Below are 14,145 nucleotides of genomic sequence, written 5' to 3'. Positions count from 1 at the left end.
TTCCAGTATCGTTGGAGAACATTCAACAACGAACGGTTCCAAGTTAAATAGAGGCTACAAATTGTTTGTAGAATAATTTATTCACTTATACCAGGGTAAGCTAACACCAGCTAGGTAACTATTATTTAAGGTATAGCTGGTTCCATTAGTCATCCTACGGAGTGGTAAAACAGTCTATATTATTATGATATATATTATAATATTACAAATGATACTGACAGCTTTAGTTAACAATATCTAGCTAGGTTAAGCTGGGCGTACACTGTGCGATTTTTGGCCCATTTTTAGCCGATTTTTCACTCGTGCGACTATTTTTGCGATCGGGCTGAGTTTCGGCTCAATCGCGTGTCGTGCATCGTATAGTTTACACAGGTAAACGAGGAGCGATTCACACCTCACGACCAACTCCCGATCAGAAATCGCAGCGTCGCAAGAATATCAAACATGTTTGAAATTCAAATCGCTCCTCGTGAGAGTATCGCACTGTTGAAGCAGCTCCACGAGCGGACTCTCCCTGCGATTTAGTCGTAGTTTGAGCTGGAGCTGAGTACACGATTTAAAATATCGTACAGTGTACGCCCAGCTTTAGCAAGCCAAGGGACGTCAGCTATTGATTGTTTGGTTTACATCAGTATCAATAAAGTTCATGACACACACCAAGTTATTACGTGTTATTGTTTATTCAGTGTCCAATATAGTCGACAGCAAAGTGATGGTCAGAGCTGGATGCTACCGAGCAGAGCTGGATGCTAGCGGATCACAACTAGTTTCAGAGCCGTTTCAGTGGAACAGTTGCTGTCCGCATTTGAAAGAGCAAACTCTCGACTAGTAGATGTTCGTGGTGTACTGCCAGCCGAGAGCTTGCTCTTTTCTAGCTAGATGCTATCGGATCACGGCTAGAAGCTATCGGATCGGGGCTAGAAGCTATCGGATCACGGCTAGAAGCTATCGGATCACGGCTAGAAGCTATCGGATCACGGCTAGAAGCTATCGGATCACGGCTAGAAGCTATCGGATCACGGCTAGAAGCTATCGGATCGGGGCTAGAAGCTATCGGATCACGGCTAGAAGCTATCGGATCGGGGCTAGAAGCTATCGGATCACGGCTAGAAGCTATCGGATCGGGGCTAGAAGCTATCGGATCACGGCTAGAAGCTATCGGATCGGGGCTAGAAGCTATCGGATCACGGCTAGAAGCTAGCGAACCGGGGCTAGAAGCTAGCGAACTGGGGCTAGATGCTATCGGATCACGGCTAGAAGCTACCAAACCGGGGCTAGAAGCTAGCGAACCGGGGCTAGAAGCTATCGGATGACGGCTAGAAGCTAGCGAACCGGAGCTAAAAGCTAGCGAACCGGAGCTAAAAGCTAGCGGACCGGGGCTAGATGCTATCGGACCGGGGCTAGAAGCTAGCGAACCGGAGCTAGAAGCTAGCGAACCGGAGCTAGAAGCTAGCGGGTAACAGCTAGATGCTAGCGGACGTACGTGTACTCCCAGCCGAGAGCTTGATCTTTCAAACGCGGACAGCAACTGTTCCACTGAAACCGGCTGGGAACAGTAACAGTACTGGGGACAGTAACAGAACTGGGAACAGTAACAGTACCGGGGACAGTAACAGTACTGGGAACAGTAACAGTACTGGGAACAGTAACGGAACAGCACCAACTTTTAGCCGCGAGCTTCCTGCTATGTAGTCTGCAGCAGTGAAATGCTGGCTACACACAAAGATGCTCCGTATCACAAAGTTTTCCCCTTCATCCCTCCTAATTGCACAAACCCATTTTCTTTTCCGCTCGTCGTCAGCCGGAAAACCATAGAAACTGAGATACGACTGTTTTTGCTTCGAGATCGAGCACCCTGGTGCACTGCAAAAGCTCTTGTTATTGGACTCTGCCATTGTTTAATGTGTAACGGAAGTAACTTTACCCTGCAACGAGAGCTTCCGGAAGAAAAAATGCGGAAGTGTGAAAAGGGCCTATGACCATATAGAAATAATGTCCAGCCACAGATGGGCATCCGTTTTTGGTACAACTGTTTGATTTTGCTGATCGGGTTTTATGATTATCCAGAGGGGTTAGCTGAGGGTTTATTAAAATCACCTCATACATTAGCCGCAACTCAGAAGATAAATTTACTAAGATATGTATTTACTAGCTAACCATATTTTAATCAAATGTAGGTGACTCACCTTGAATTTAAAATAACGGCTTCTGTCAGAATATTCATGTTAGCTAACGTTCCTACGTCGCGAGAAGACGGCTCGTGCGTTTATCAGGGTTCCCACACCTCGGTTAACATCAAATTCAAGGACCTTTCAATGACTTTCCAGGACCAACTTCCTCAAATTTAAGGACTGCACCTGGCAGCATTTACCTACTGTAACCCCTGAATATGTTGTCAAAAAACAATGTTAATTCAATGCAAATTCAAAAGACCGAATGCCATTTCAAGCCATGCATCCTGAAATGTTCTGTGCATGACGTTAAGCACTGATTAAACGAAAACTTAATTCACACACAACATGTCTGGCAATTAAGTAGTGTACCTGTGAGAAGGTGACAGTAAAGTGGCTACACATACGTTAACTACATACAGGAAACACTAGCTTTCGGTGCTGAACAAAAACAAATTTCTCTACAGGAGAATTACCAAACTTTTGCAAAATAAGTCAGCATAGGCCCTGTAGAATCAATATCATTTTAAATGAACTTGTGCTGACACGTTGACAGTAGACAAATAATAATAACAATAATACACATATGCATATACACATACAGTACAGACATAAAACAGAGGAGCAAAGCCATGTAATGAGATTAGAACTATAGATTTCTAGAGAAATCTGGTGTGAGATGATTCTTGCATTCTCCAAGTTTTTTAATCTACTTAATGATTCTTAATTAATTCAATCATAAAGAGAAAAGAAGGCTTTTAACCACTCCACTTACTGTAGTGAATGTGGTATTTTGCTAAAAGTACGACTACATTTATGGCATCAGAGAAATCCGAACTTAAGTTTTCCGCATAAAGTAAAATGGTATCAAAAGAAAGAATGTTAAGTTTGAGATTAATTGAGTTTCTAGTGTCCATGCAAAAACTTTGTGAATATTGACATGAAAAAACTAATGCTCCTGGAATTCATCTTCTGACTTACAAAAGGCACATGAATCCACATCAAGTTTAAATCTTCTTTCAAGAAACATGGCTACAGGATATATCTTATTTATTATTTTGAAATGAGTCTTTTACTTTAGAATGTATGGGCCATTTGACAAACCATTGTGGTTTTATAATTTGTATTAGGATGTTTCTTGAAAGAATATCTATTATATCTTTTGTCTCATACCATCAGTGATAATCTTATTACACTTGAAGTCAAGTAAGTTACAGTCATTCACTTTTAATACGGGCATCAAAACAGTCAACTCGGAATATAAAATGACATTTTTGATTAATTTAATCAATGCTAAAGGAATCATTTTGCAGACTTTCTTAAAATCTTTATAACAACTATCATATCAGATCATATTTTTCAACAAAAGGATGAGAAATTTAAAACATCATGACAATCTTTTTCATAGCAATATTTTCTAAATATTGACTTCCTTACCAACTGTGGCCTATTATTCATTGATTGCGGTCTTCATCCATGTGAAATTTCAAACCCCCTAAAATATTCAAGGACCTTCAAGGACGGCTGTCTTTTATGCCTGTTTTCAAAAACTTTCCAGGGCCTTGAACTTATTTTTTTAGATTCACAAACTTTCAAGGATTTCAAGGACCCGTGGGAACCCTGGTTTATGTTCCCGCTTGCTCAGCTGACTGCCTTTCACGCACGCACCACGACAACGGTCGCGGGACCACGTCCGGACGTTCTCAAACGTTCTCTAAATGTAACAAAAATAACGTTATTTCAACGACTATACGGGGACGTCACCGAACGTCCTGTGAATGTATCTTTGGGAACGTTCCGCCAGGACTTCGAGGGGACCTGCTGGGAACGTCCGTTATGGCCTAGGAACGTCCTATCGCGAACGTTATAAAAAACCTCTAAAGCCTGCTTTATACCTCCGGACACGGACGAATTTCATCCGTCCGTATCAAACGTAGCCTCCGTAGGGTAGCCACTATACCTCTTTCCGGTTCCAACGTTGTTATGATTTTTTTAAATACATCCTCTAGAGGGCAGTATAGTCAAATTTCCGGCACCGGCGCACCAGCAATCTCCTCCCAGCTGTTTTTGCATCGCTGTTTATCGCAATGACCTGGCACCGTAGCAGAATGTAGCCTCTAACCAACTCGCAAAGTTTCTCTTCTAACTCGAGCGTCATTTTTTAAAGTCCAGTACTCTTCTTCATTGATTTTCCCGAATTGGTGTACGTCCGATGCTTCTGACTCTCTACTGCCCCCTGATTTCCGGTTTATATTGCTCCGTTGCTACGGATTCGTAAGCGCTCTGGCAACGGACCCACTGACGGATGAAACGACCTCCGGAACCGGACGAAAGGGTCCGTATCCGTAATTACCGTAGGGTGTGAATGGGCCTTAATAAGAACGTCCGCGAACGTCCCCGGGACGTTCACTGTTTGCTGGGTACGTGTCAGACATGACATTCAGACACTGTCCGACTCAGAGATAAAAACAAAAAGATTTTAACTTGGAGGGGTGGGAGTAAGAAGAGTAGTCCATTGAAACGCAGAGTGCGGATTAGTTTCCTTCTCACTTTAGACCCGCGGGGACGCTAGCGAATGATCCAGGAGGAGCGAGTAACTAGTCGCTACTATTGTGAATGTAGCAAAACGGTGACAGAAGCTACAGCAGCGAAAAATAAAAATAATTTAAAGGCTAGCTTTAAACACGCTCTTCCCTGTTGACTTCTCTCACGGTAATGTCGCGCTGAAAAATATTGACCTGTCTTGTCAATATATGGAGCCAGATCCGTAAACGCGAGCCGCTTTCGCCATTCCAGATGGCTCAGTCAAAACCATTACATCTTAATGAACCAATAAATAACATCAGCGGCAAAAATTAGTGTAAAAAATACCAGGGTTCATCATTTAGAACTACAAAAAAATCTTGTTTCTTATTTTACTATCTACCTATTTTTCATAAGAGTTTGTTTTACCGCAAAATATGAAAACTTCAAAACGGCGAATTTCGCCGCAAGGTGACAGATTTTCATGCCTGCATCCAGTTCACTAAAATTTTAAAAAGCTCGCGCTGGTGAAGTGTGCTAAATATTAACTGCCATGCTTAATGTAGTTATTATACAGTGTACATTTGCAATATCTACAGACCATTTACCAATTAATTATAACCTTTGTATAAACTTTTATGGTAAAACTTAGTTTACATGCTACTGTGAAACAGAACCACCGCGTTCCGCCATGTTTGAAAACGCTGGGAAGCTGGTGGGGTGGGCGTGGCTTGGTCCCAGAGGCGGTCTCAGAGCTCTGTGTCAGTCCGGAATCAGTGACCAATGGAGATTGCAGAGGAACGCCTTCATCTAAGACCCTCCCACACGTGAAATGTGTTCCAAAAGTCAGAAGCAAAAAACGAAGCAGAAGCAAAGAGAGATTCCAGAAGCAAAAGACCTTACTGGGAAAATCCAAAAAAACAAAAACAATGGAACCAAAAACTTGTCAAAATGCAAACGAAAATAAGTTTCAAATAACCAATTATATTAAAAATATATACTTTTGATATATTTTTTTCTGTTTTGCATTCATAACATATACTTTCTGCTCTTGGATTTACTTTTGCTTTTGTGGAACTATTGAAACAAAAATCACTCCATAGAGGGGCCCCCTTGAGGGGGATTCTGAGAACAGTGTCATTGCTCATGACTTTGAGAATGTAAAGGGGGGCTCACACAGTTTGTCGCTGCATTTAATTCTTAACCTGTTGTTGTCTGGGGGCCCCAGGCCAGCTTGGGGCCCCAAGCAATTGCCTGGTTTGCCTGCCCCATCGCGACGGGCCTGTCTGCGTGTCGTTATGTTGTTACGGCCTGTCTAGGCGTGAGGACCGTAACAGTGGTGTATGTGAACAGCAGTGCGAATGTTAGTGATGATGGGACAACAGGAGTGGGTGGTTAAAGGTGTATTATACAGAAACTGTAATTTACAAGATATATACATACACGTAACTGGTCTCAGCTTCAGGAGTGGCCCAGGCCAACATAAACAGAACTGAACTATAAAATAAACCAAACACTAATTACTCTAACAGAAAACAAACATACAGTACTACCCTAACTCCCTAACAAAAAAACCATACAAACAAACCCAAATCCCAAAACAAAATGGCAGCCACTCCCTACTTACCAGAACACCAACAACACGTAGAATATTTACAAAATGTACAACCGGCAGACAATCCAACAGGGGCAAAGGCAAAAAGCATAAACAAGTTCAAAGCAGTCAAAAACCAGAGTTCTAAGATGAGGTACAAAAGCAGAATACTAATTACAAACAACCAACACCACCAAGGAGCAAAAATGTCTCGCTGGGAGGCACCGGGAAGGGCCTTATATAGTGCAGGGTGAAATGGAGTCTGGAGCGGAGTCTGGAGCGGAGTCTGGAGCGGAACAGACAGCAAACACAATACACAACACTATCATAGGACATAACACCCCCCCCCCCCCATAAGTGTGAGACCTCCCACCAAATCACAGGTAACCCAACACATTCCAATTAACACCTAGAGAGGGTATCTGCCACAACATTCTCAGAGCCCCGTTTGTGTTTAATACAAATGTTAAAACCTTGGATAATAAGGGACCAGCGCATAAGGCGTTGGTTCAGATTGGACATTCGATGCAAGAAAGTCAAAGGATTGTGATCCGTGAACACAAAAATAGGTTCAGAACTACTACCCACGTAAACCTCAAAATGTTGTAAGGCCAAAAGGAGAGCTAATGCTTCCTTCTCTATGGTGCTATAGGCCAATTGGTGTCTAGCAAACTTCTTTGAGAAGTAACACACTGGGTGGTCTATTCCACATGAGTCCTCCTGTAGGAGCTCTGCGCCGGCCCCGGTACAGCTGGCATCAACCTCTAGCTTAAATGGCTTAGCAAAATCTGGTGCAGCAAGCACAGGTGAACTACACAGTAGACTCTTTACAGACACAAAAGCAGACTGACAAGCAGAAGACCACAAAAACGGAACATTGTTACGCAAGAGAGAGGTAAGCGGCAGAACAACATCTGAAAAGTTTCTACAAAAACAACGGTAATAACCAGCCAGTCCGAGGAAACGCCTAAGCTCACGTTTAGACCGGGGAGGAGGGAAGGCGTTTATCGCTTGGACTTTGGCATCAAGGGGACGCACCTGACCACGTCCTACTAACTTGCCAAGGTAAGAAATTGTGCTTTTCCCAAAGTCGCACTTTTCCAGATTAAGCACCAATGATGCACCATGCAGTCTAGAAAACACAGTTTCTAAGGACTTCATGTGTTCCTCCCAAGTGTCAGAGTACACAACCAAATCATCCAGATAGGCCTCACAGTTCGACACACCTTTTAGCACAATGTTCATGAGCCGTTGGAATGTAGCAGGAGCATTTCGCAACCCAAAAGCCATCACTGTATATTGTAGGAAGTTGTCTGGAGTAGCGAAGGCAGAAATCTCAGCAGCACGAGCAGTCAGGGGAACTTGCCAATAACCTTTTAGAAGGTCTAGTTTGCTAACAAACTTTGCAGACCCCACACGGTCTACACAATCTTCCATTCGGGGAAGAGGAAACGAGTCTGGTATGGTGACTGCATTCACTTTTCTGTTGTCAGTACAGAAGCGATAAGTACCATCAGGCTTTGGTACTAAAAGACAGGGTGAGCACCATGAACTACTGCTAGGGATTGCAAGATTGTTATTAAGCATGTAATCCGTCTCTTTCATCAGAAGGGAGCGTTTGTGAGGGTTTACACGATAAGGATGTTGTTTAATAGGCGGGTGACCTTGGACATCAATGTCGTGTTCTAGTACGGAGGTACACGTAGGGACATCAACATAAAGAGAAGGAACCCTAGCAATCAAAGATCTAAGATCAGACTGAGCAGCCAAAGGTAAATAAGTCAGCTTCTCAGACAGGTGCTTTAATGCCTCAGAGCACGGACGTAGTTTTGGGGGGGGACGGGGGGGACATGTCCCCCCCACTTTTTCAAAAGCCGGTTTTGGTCCCCCCCAGTTTTTACAGTTAAAACCAAATATTTAAGTAGCGACGAAGTCATGTCCCCCCCACTTTTTAACGGTTAAAAAACCAATATCCAAATAGCGACAAATCTAGCACTAGGATCATGCAGCACCCCCCCCCCCCCCCGCTCAACAGTTCGCCACGCCACCCCAGGTTGTGTCCCCCCCACTTATGAAATCAAAACTACGTCCATGCCTCAGAGTTAGCAAGTCTAGCACTTGGAACACAGCTCCTACCCAAGTGAAGGTCATCCTGTTCAGGGGCATACTCAAGTGATGCAGATGCTACTGGCACAGGGACTGACAACTGAGCAACAGCTGTAGCACTTACAGTTGTGGGGCGATCAATATATGGCTTGAGCATGTTAATATGACAAAGACGTGACTTACGCCGACGATCAGGGGTTGTCAACACATAGTTTGTTGAGGACAGTTTCTGCTGGACCACATAGGGTCCCGAAAAGCGAGTCTGTAGGGTAGAACCTGACATGGGTAACAGAACCAGGACCTTGTCACCAACATTAAATGAACGAGCAACAGCGTTTCTGTCAAATTTCTTCTTCATAGCTTGCTGAGCTACACACAAATTCTGCTTAGCTGTTTCACGAGCTACCTTAAGGTGTTCACGTAACTTACTGACATAGAGGTCTACAGTTTCAAAGGAACGAGTTGTAGGGGAAGCTAACCACTGCTCATAAAGCAATTTGAGTGGGCCACGGACTGAGCGTCCGAATACCAAGGCATTGGGACTGAAACCAGTGGACTCTTGCACTGTATCACGGATGGCAAACAACAGTAATGGGACACCTTCATCCCAATCGTTTCCTACTTCCAAGCAATATGATCGCAACATAGTCTTAAACGTCTGATGGAAGCGTTCGAGAGCTCCCTGGGACTCAGGATAAGCACTCGACACTTGGTGCTGTATATGCAGATCTGACATAACTTGAGCAAAGAGTTTTGACATGAAATTGGACCCTTGGTCCGATTGTACACATTTTGGCAAACCGAAGGTAGTACAAAATTTTACAAGGGCTTTTATTACAGATCTTGACTTCAACGAGCGTAATGGAATGGCCTCAGGAAACCTTGTAGCAGCACACATTATGGTCAGAAGGTAAGTATTTCCTGAACGAGACTTCGGTAAAGGTCCAACACAGTCTATCAACAACCGTTCAAATGGATCTCCTACCACAGGTATGGGACAGAGAGGAGCAGAAGGAATGGCCTGATTTGGCTTCCCAACAAGTTGACAGGTATGGCAAGACCGACAATGACTAACATCAGATTTCATTGCTGGCCAAAAGAAATGCTGCAATAGACGCTGAACTGTTTTTCGAATGCCTAAATGACCCGACAAGGGGTGGTCATGGGCTAAGGACAAAACATGCGTTCTAAATGGTTGGGGAACTACTATTTGGTGCACATCATCCCACACACCACTGGCATTTGCTGGAGACCATTTTCTCATCAGGACGCCATCCGTATAAAAATATGTCACACGAGTGTCTAGTGAGAGATGGTTTTCCGTAACTGCATTAAAGAAAGGGACCAGGCTTGGATCAGCCCTTTGTGCTCTGATTAATGTTGTTCTAGTAACAGGAGGAGGAACACTGGACTCCTCTACTTGTGATCCCAACTCACGTTTGCTAATATCCCTTGTCACATCAGGAACAGGGCTAGGGGGCACAACAGGGTTAGGATTCATAAATGTCTCTGCCAAATCTATGTCACCGAATTTACGTGCCTGTGCACGAGTCAACACACATGTAGGAAACACTGCATCAAGGTCTTTATCGAGTGAAACATCCACAGGTTCATCTACCACTTCTGGTAGAGTGAACAGTGTACCACCAGCAAGATCATTGCCCAGAATAAACGACACACCTGTGACAGGCAGTTTAGAACTGACCGCAACTTTAACATAGCCAGTAAGTGCCTCAGTACATAGATATACACGATGCAGAGGAACCCCAAGTACTCCAAGTTCTATTCCTTGGACAAGTACATCACTACCACAATAAGACTCTACAGAGAATGGCAACACACTCTCCAAAATAAATGACTGAGCAGCCCCAGTGTCCCGTAGGATGGATATGGGCTGTTTATGTGTACAATCCTCAGTTAGTGAGGTAGTCCCAGAAAACACAAATGGTTTAAACACAGGGTCTACTGTGGCTGAAACAGTGGCTCGACATCCTAGTGTCTCCTCTGTAGTGCTGGAACTAAAAGCATTGACTTTCTTCACAGTAGGGTTTTGACGATCATTTTTACGCTTCAAAGTAGGACATGCAGCAATGAGATGGCCTTGCATATGACAATAAAAACATTCCCGTTTGTCTGTGGCTGAAGTGTTTTCCCGAGACTCTGAAGAAGCAACAGGTCTGGACATAACAGGTCGACTAGGGTTTACACTTCGGGGAGTCAAATGGAATACAGTTTTGTGTGTCAGCACAAATTCGTCTGCCAATGTAGCAGCAGAAGACAAATTAACTACCTTCTGTTCATTAAGGTAGACCACCATTTTCTCAGGAAGGCAATTCTTAAACTCTTCTAGCAACACAAGCTCTCTGAGTTGATCAAGAGTTGTTACACTGCAGGCTGCACACCACTTATCAAATAGGAGAGATTTCTCTCTAGCAAACTCAACAAAGGTCTGGCTCTGGGTTTTAGCCAGACGCCTGAAGTTCTGTTGATAGGCTTCAGGTACTAACTCGTATGCTTTCAATATAGTGGATTTTACAATGTCATAATCTAAGCTCTGTTCAAGAGACAGAGAGGAACACACTTCCTGCGCTTTTCCTACAAGTTTACACTGTAGCAGCAGCGACCAAAGACTCTGTGGCCAACTAAGTGTGGTGGCTATGCGCTCAAAAATGGGGAAATAGGCATCTACCTCATTTTCCCTGAACACAGGAACTAGGCCAATATGTCTACTGACATCAAAAGCAGTACTCACAGTTGGGCTTGCTGGACTTGTAGATGTACGTGAGGAACGAGGCATAGGGACTGGTGAACTCACGTGAGAAAGGGGAACTGGTGCTGGTGAGGATACCTTCCGAGGATGAGGTATAGGTTTCTCCAAGCCCATACTCAACCTCTTCAGGGTAATCTCTTTGTCAGCCTCCACTTGCAACCCCCTGACTCTGAGTAGCTCTGCCTCGCGTTCCTGTATCTTAATTTCCAGCTCTAGCTCCTTCAGTTTCACTGCTAGCACAGGATCCACCTCATGAGAACGGTAAACACCAGGTTCCATGCTGGGCCTAGCCATGAAGTCGGTTACAGCCTCCGCTGCTTCCAGCCCCTGGGCCAAACTCGGTGCAACACCAGGCGATTTGTCTCGGTCTGGCAAGATCCCGTCCTTAACCAACTGTGCCTCCAAAATCCTCTTAATCTCTCTCTTGGGAGCCAAACGAGGCACATCCACACTAAAGAAATCAGCCACCAACAATAAGTCAACCTTGCGGCAATCATCAAACTGTTCAAGAGTCGGATAAACAGTGAACTGGGTAAGGTCAAAGTCCGGCATTTTACATACACACACACACCACCAAGGAGCAAAAATGTCTCGCTGGGAGGCACCGGGAAGGGCCTTATATAGTGCAGGGTGAAATGGAGTCTGGAGCGGAGTCTGGAGCGGAGTCTGGAGCGGAACAGACAGCAAACACAATACACAACACTATCATAGGACATAACAATGTCCATGTTTGTACTTCCTTGGGTGTGGGTTGTTTGTGAGCGTGTTCGTTAGTTTCACCTGTGCCTTGTCTCGAGGTCACGTGGGTCTGTGTAATTCACCTATTTAATGTGTGTTCGCGCAGTGTCTTGTGCTCGTCTTTGTCTAAAGTTTCGTGCCTGTGCGAGAGTGGTTACTTGCTCTTGTTCTCCGCACGGAGCTGATCGTGTTTTTGTATAATAAACATTGTGTGTTGCACCTTGAGACGCTCGTCGTGCTTCCTTCCTGCGAGCGTCACAAACATATTGTTCAGCATGTGAAGTTTAGATAAGGTATTGATCTTTCAGTACTTTTTAAAAATATTCATCCCCTTTTGGTGTTTTTTTTTATATTGTAGAATGTCATAAGTGGACAAGTGGCATCCAAGTGGATAGACAATTTCAGGAGTCCTAGAGGACAACGAGTCATGACCTATATTGATTGACTAGATTGACTCCTGACTACCTGAATGACCTACTAACTAGATGCACTGTCTTGTCTTCGCTGGATAGGATCAAATTTATCCTGGATGTACTCATGCCTGAGGTGAATTTTTAAGAATATGGTATTAGTGAAAGTCAGCAAGTATTTGTTTCTTATGCTATCTATCTTCTTTTTCTATGATAGGCCATTACTCTTGCCTTGTCAGTTTTGCACAACATTTCTTTGGATGAGGCAGAAAACAAGTTCATCTTTGGACCAGTGTATACTCAAAGGTATGGTAATGCTTAATGCTAGTTGTAAAGTCATTCCTGACTTATGCTGAAACAGTTTTTTCAGTCATTCAGTTATTTTTAACAGTGATTTCTTTAAATAGTGAGAGAGAAGAGTTTGACATGTGTATATACTGAAGAATAAAGACAAATAAAGACAAACACGGTCTCCTCCAGCTCCAGAAAGTGCGGCAAATAGTGTGAGTGAGTGAGAGAGTGAGTGAGAGAGTGAGAGTTTGAGAGATTTTGTTTGTTTAAATTTTATTTTTTTTAATTTTGGAAAACATTGAGTTTAAATAAATGTTTTTGCATTGAATAATCGTGTCTGGATATTTTGGGTACACCACACATTGCATACTGGATAAGCTTCCATTTTATTAGATATAAGAGATTAGTGTGACGATGGGGTCGTGGTGAAGGATGAGACACGGAATCCCGATTCACGACTGACGTCACGTTTAATGTTGACACAAATATTGCGCAATAGCGCACGTTGAACATTGGACATACACAGCAACGTGTAGACTGAGACAACGACGAGCACAGGACACTGCGCGAACGCACATTAAGTAGACAAACCACACAAGCCCCATGTGACGATGATACAAGCCACAGGTGCGACGACTAATCACGAGACATAACCGCAACCACGGAGATCCACAGACGTAGACTATGAGATGTAGACGACGTAAACACACGCCCAAAAGGGAGGGGCCGGGGTCCTCAACGTGACAATTAGATTTTAATAATAATATTTAGTTATATCATCAAGCATTATTATTAATAATATTAGATTTTATTTGACTTATTTATAAACTGTAAGCGATGATTTAAGCTTTACTAGACACATGTTAACTAATACTTTCAGTGATTAAATTGTGAGATGTTAAAGACAGACAGATTTAAAGTTTGATTTTCATGGGAGATGTGCACGAAGGAAACGCTCATGCTTATAATAGGGTAACATGCATACAAACCATAAACCATAAAGAATGTAACGCTATCTATTTTATTCCTGTTTGTCAGCGATGTCCATCTCACAATCTTACCCAGATGTCTAATCTTATGATTCCAAAGCAGCAGCAGCCTCTATATTATAAAGTTAATGTTAATGCCACTCTTTATCTATATTTTACTCTCAATTTTATATTTCCATAGTATGTGTTATATATATATATATATATATATATATATATATATATATATATATATATATATATATATATATATATATATGGTCTGGTGGTAGGGAACTTGTGACTGGAGGGTCGTGGGTTCGATTCCCAGGCCTGAGGCCATGACTGAGGTGCCCTTGAGCAAGGCCCCTAACGCCAAGTGCACCCTGGACGCTGGGCTAGGGCTGCTCTGGGCACGTGTGCACCACAGCCCCCTAGTAATCATTAGTGTATATGTGTGTTCTAACTGCACAGATGGGTAAAAAGCAGAGGACAAATTTTGATTGCGGTGAAAGAAAATTGACAAGCATGGCACATGGTACCAGGCAGAAACACGCTTCTTGGGGCAGTCATG

General features: G+C 43.3%; 1 long non-coding RNA gene across 1 annotated transcript; it reads left to right on the top strand.

The window, feature by feature from the left end:
- The first annotated feature begins 12,363 nt into the window (after positions 1–12,363).
- On the top strand, positions 12,364–12,733 carry LOC143493643 (uncharacterized). Its single transcript, XR_013125548.1, has 3 exons — positions 12,364–12,448; positions 12,530–12,618; positions 12,720–12,733. It is a non-coding gene; the product is annotated as an uncharacterized LOC143493643 (long non-coding RNA).
- The last annotated feature ends 1,412 nt before the right edge of the window (positions 12,734–14,145 follow it).

Source organism: Brachyhypopomus gauderio, unplaced genomic scaffold, assembly GCF_052324685.1.
Source record: "Brachyhypopomus gauderio isolate BG-103 unplaced genomic scaffold, BGAUD_0.2 sc90, whole genome shotgun sequence".
Taxonomy (NCBI): domain Eukaryota; kingdom Metazoa; phylum Chordata; class Actinopteri; order Gymnotiformes; family Hypopomidae; genus Brachyhypopomus; species Brachyhypopomus gauderio.
This window is presented reverse-complemented; position numbering and strand designations above follow the sequence as displayed.